General features: G+C 27.2%; 1 protein-coding gene across 5 annotated transcripts in view; it reads left to right on the plus strand.

Moving 5' to 3' along the window:
• The window catches only part of kek5 (kekkon 5), a 597474-nt gene that overhangs the window by 444514 nt on the left and 147546 nt on the right, over nt 1-5414 (plus strand). Inside the window, exon 1 of one of the 5 annotated variants that reach the window (XM_024358913.2) lies at nt 1997-2156. The exons of the other annotated variants lie outside the window; for them this stretch is intronic. The gene's annotated coding sequence lies outside the window, so the exon portion shown is untranslated. Of the gene's footprint in view, nt 1-1996; nt 2157-5414 lie in introns of those variants that run through there. 5 annotated transcript variants of the gene reach the window in all.

Here is a 5414-nt window from a genome sequence, read left to right on the forward strand (position 1 = left end):
TATATATATAATGACTTGTATTCACTACATATCTGATCATAAGCAGCCACCGCCAAGATGTCAATACTGCAACAGTGTACTTACGATCAGTCACATATATGAGAAATGTCATTTCTATTCCGCGAACTTGAGTAGATTGGGAGTAGGACCGAGTGTATCGGATGCTCTGAATGATGACCAAAAGAACGTGGAAATGGTTTTGGTTTTCTTAAAAAAGAATAGCCTTTTGAATAAGATTTAAACCAGAAAATCTGTTATACGTAATCAAAAATTCCAAAAGAAGTAATTATTTAAATTTTTTTTCGTAATTATTTAAAGAGAAAAATAAAGTTAAATAGAATTATAAATATAAATGAAATAGAATTATAAAGCGCTAAACATGGGCATTGATGACCTCAGGGTTTTACGCCCAAAAGCAACTAGTTTTCACTTTCAGCAATAATAAAAAGTGGATAAAAACTAAATATTAGAGTATTTGATAAATAATTAAAGAAAAAAAAGGTAATATGTGCAGATAGAAGAATTTGAACTCCAGTCTTTATTTTTCCTTTTTTTTTATTTAATTATTTATCAAATTCTTTTATATTTCGTATTTAATCATTCTTCATTATTGCTGACAATCCGTATTGGTTATTTATTTCAAATAAACAAAACCAAAGATATTTTAGAGGAAATTTTTTAACAAGTTGTCATTTAAGCCCTCTTATAGTAGAATATTTCAATGAGCATAAGACCTACCTGGTATTGAATATCACTTAATTTTACATTGATTTACCGACATTAATCAAAATCGTTCGAGTCGTTTTTTATATGATCCTAAAAAAGTGTAAAATCTATTCTGTAAAGTGCCACTTTAGGTTCGTCGAAAAAAACAAATAAGTTGGTTTAACATCTTAGAAATACACCTACCTAAAATTTGTAATTTTAGTTACGTATGACATTTATGTTTACGACATTATTATGAACTATTAAGGTTGAAATAAATAAATTAATATTTGTTCTAACTGCATTAATTAAATATAAACTATAACATTCATATTAAATGTTGTTCAATGTGATTACCTTGAGCAATAATTGACAGGCTCGGCATCTTTTTTCCACAGTTCCATCACTGGGTGTATGTCACTGTTTCAATTATCATCTATAAAGAATTAATATCGTCGATTGTGCTAGGAGAGACTTTTCACTTAATGTCATCCCAAAAAAAAAAATTCTTTAAACACTTATACAGTGTGGAAGAAAGATGCTGAGGCTGTCTTAATGCTCGAAGTAGTCACTCTTAACGAGTTAATGTTTAAATTTCATTCATAAAGTAATTTTAATAGGTGTTAATTTATTTATTATAACCTAAATTATTCATAACAATGTAAATCTTTATTCGTAAAGATTTCCTGAGCAAACATTTAACGGATATATCTTCGTAGAGAATTTTTTTTTGTTTTGAAATCTTTAAATTATATTTTCAGTTAGGAAACTAAATTCTGAAACACACTGTAGATTTAACATAGGTGGAAGGTGAAAGTAAAAAAGATACATCAATGTAATCCAGAAATTGTACATCTCACATCAATATTTAAAAAAGACTTATTAAATATAGATAATTATTGAATTTTTTTTCTCTCATTAATTAATGAGAATAATTTGTATAACTATATTGTAGGAATATGTTGTAATATCGCCTTTAGAGGTTTAATAATATTCAATGTTCACCTAGAAGACAATTTAGAACAGTCTGATTATATTGGAGTTTTGTTTATGGATTCTTTCGTGTTATAGTTTATTAATGTTTTTTAATCTATTTGTTAATTTATTGTTCATCGTTAGTACCACATAACACCATAATTAAAAACAGCGGATCTAATGGTAGGGATCCTATTGAGAACTCCCTATTGAAAGTCCCTCGTTGGGAGTCAGACACTGGATGAATAGTAGCGTCCTTGTAGGGTTGCACCCCAGGTCTACGTACGTGGGGAGGGGCGAGCCGTGACTCCGCTGCCACGCCAGTCTTCGGGATGTCGCCTTCCAGGTAGTATCTACGCCCGCCTTTCCTCCGCCTCTGTGTCGTGGGTGTTTTGTGTTTCTTGTGTCAAAATGCTGGATTGTCTTCGGTAACCAATAACACAAAGGATACAGATTACGACGTATCTTCTCGAAAGGTAAGCCCATCTTAAGTTCCTATCTTTAGGAAGACAAGTTTCCCTCGTAAACATTACCTAAAATTTTTACTTTATCCTATTCCGAATATTATTAAAAAACAATACAAGAATTTAATAAAAATAAATATTTAAAAAAAAATTAATATCAAAAATAAAATTAAAAATAAATTAAATAACCGAAATAATTTATAAATTTGTACCAATTCACTTTTCATCTTATCTAAAAATACTATAAGCCGAATAAATAAATAAAAAATTATCTGAATTTTACTCGGTCATTTTTGTTTTGTGCTAACAGTTGTTCTTGCCAGATGAGAGCGACCATGCCGTGACCTTTGAACGTAACGGTACCAGTACATTAATTATGCACGTATCCGAAGCGTAAAAAGGTAATCACATAAACGGACGGTTAGATAAAATTGCGAGTTATATTTAATCGTGTTATGATATTTAGCTGGAATTTATTAGAAATTGTATTCTGCAAGTTCTCTAACGGCTATATTTGGATTTCAGCAATATTCCAGCTTGCCGAAAGCTAATCCATATTTTATAGTCAACTATAATTAATATTTAAACCATTTAAATTAGCTGTGATAAATGATCTTATCTTTTATTGTTTTTCTTGAAAAATAAGTATGTAGTTTCAAAAGATAAGTTTGAAATCATCCAGTACTCAGTTTGAAGATAAATCTGTGAAACACATTACTTTGTCATAGATTAATTTATCTGAGTATTTAATTTAAAGATTCAAATATGACTATTTATTTTTTGTACTAGCCTACTTTAAAAAAAAAAATCTTTCATTTGATTTTTTTTGTTTTAAAATTGACCATTAAAAAAATAATAAAAGATTCCATATATACATATTAATGGTCATATAAAATGGAATAATTTTATAATATAAGAAAAGCAAAAAGTAAAACATGTTACTCATATATTCAGTTACAAATTCAAAATAAAAAACAATAAACGTTGGAATGCATTTAAATGGAAGTTGTCTGTACTGCTCCAAACCACTCTCTGACCTTCCTACACCAAACTAGTTTAGAGCCACTTCTCGCTTTAAGGAAGATAATCATTGAATGTTTTCTTCGAAATTATTTTTAAAAAGCATCTTTTTATCGTTTCAAATTTCCATATTTATAAGAGACCATTTAATTTTTTTTACCATAAAAATCAAGGTTTAATACTTTGTATTTCCCCGCTAAAAAAAAATTCCACTATTAAAAATGATATTGTTCGTTATTTAGTTGATTTTTAAACACAACAAACCCATTGCATGTAAAATAATTATCCTCATACACAATACACCAATCCTATAATATGCCTTAAAATATTCTAAATATCATTTATGTATGTTCATTTAATTTTTTTAACCGTCCTTAGTTGCCCCCACTCTTTATGTGAACAAATAATAAACAAAATTACAAATATATCGGAGTGAGATACACTATGTTTGTCAAGTGATGGGAATGCAATGTTTTCTACGGAGCACAACTAAATATGCAGTGCAGTAACTATGTTCGAGTTATTTATGTACAATGCATAACTATATATGTATATTTTTTAGTTAGATTTTTTTTTTATTTCCTTCTTTCCATATTTGACTTTAATCATTAAAAGTTTCATAAAACTTTATGACATTAAAAGTCATATATACTTTCATGTATATGAATATGGATTCAGAAACTCAAAATATTGTTATATTTTAAATGTTTAAAAAAATCACAAAAACATATTTTTTCATAACAGATAAAACACATTAAAAAAAATGTTATATTAATATTTATTAATTTGATGTCCCGTTCTGTAAAATAAATTCTACAAAAACATCAAATATACTTAAAAATTTATAACATTGATAAAACTAACATTTACAAATATATTGCTATATTATTTAGTATGTTGATATTTTGATACAGTACACATCGATTTATCGAATTTCGAAGGATGTTCCTTATTTTTTTTTTGTAATACTTATTTACATCCTGTTTAGGATATATCTTCTCCAGAATATGGAATTAAACATACATGATGGAATTATTATTTAATATTACAAATGCTTTCCTCTCTGTAATTTAAAATTGATTATATTTTATTTGTTACACGCTGTAATCATTTTAATTCCATAATACTATTTCAAAGTGTATTAAATAAAATAATATTCTATAGTATTATTTTAATAATAGGAGAATAAAACTTCCCACCGACATATGGGCCCACGCACACAGAATTATGAAAATCATGTTGATTAACTAACAAGACTTTAAAAATTAATTTTTAAAAATGATTTTTCCAAGGATTATAAGTAACTATGTTAAGTACAAATTTTCAAGGAAACTACACAAGATTCATAATTAATTCAAGTTATGCATTCAATAAAATTTCTTCACCTTATAATAATGTATATAGCGTACAAGTTTTGAAAAATCGCTAAACATTTTTTTTTTATTTGTTCTCTATTTTTCTCTAAATATTTTTTCATATCCTTAATGTATGATACTTTGTTGTCATGTTTAATGTGAGTAAGTGTACATAATGGTTTTTACTATTCGCTTAACGAAAAACGCGGGACATATTTGTTATCCCTTCATTTCATTTTTTTTTTTTAGTCAATTTGAATTTCTTTGCGGTAATTTAATAATACAATAGTAGTGAATGGAGATGGGAAGGTTTAATTTCTTAATGCATCAAATGAAATTACATAAGCATGCGATTGTGCATGATGCAGATTGCACAACAAGCATTGAATCATTTCTTGGTTATTTCCACTTGGTTCTTTCTGCGCAACAAGTTGAAACCCCGTCACCTTGTAGTACACAGTTGACACATCCCCATTTTTATCAGGATTTAAATGTCACTTTTTATACTTTTGATGAATAAATAATTGTTGCAATATCTTTAAATGAATAATTGGTTGATAATTATTTTAAATGATGTCAGCCATTCAGTCTTGGAATGGGCTGAAAATCCAATACATTACATAGTACTTCAAAGCGAAAATAAATACTGTTGAAATTTGAAAAGTTATTATTTATATATGTATACGTTATACATACACATGCATAAATGTATTTAACAATTAGCTCTTTTAATCAGAAATAAATTAACCAGAATTGAACTTTTAAGTGATTTTTTTTTTATTGATAAATATTTCAATCTGCCATGGAAATTAGTAATAGTGATAACCTATTGCATTTATACTAAAATAAAATAACATAAGAATAAAAATAAATAAACAAATAAAAAAAAAAATAT

The sequence above is a fragment of the Halyomorpha halys genome, unplaced genomic scaffold (assembly GCF_000696795.3).
Source record: "Halyomorpha halys isolate HHAL.00 unplaced genomic scaffold, Hhal_1.1 Scaffold81.1, whole genome shotgun sequence".
Taxonomy (NCBI): Eukaryota; Metazoa; Arthropoda; class Insecta; order Hemiptera; family Pentatomidae; genus Halyomorpha; species Halyomorpha halys.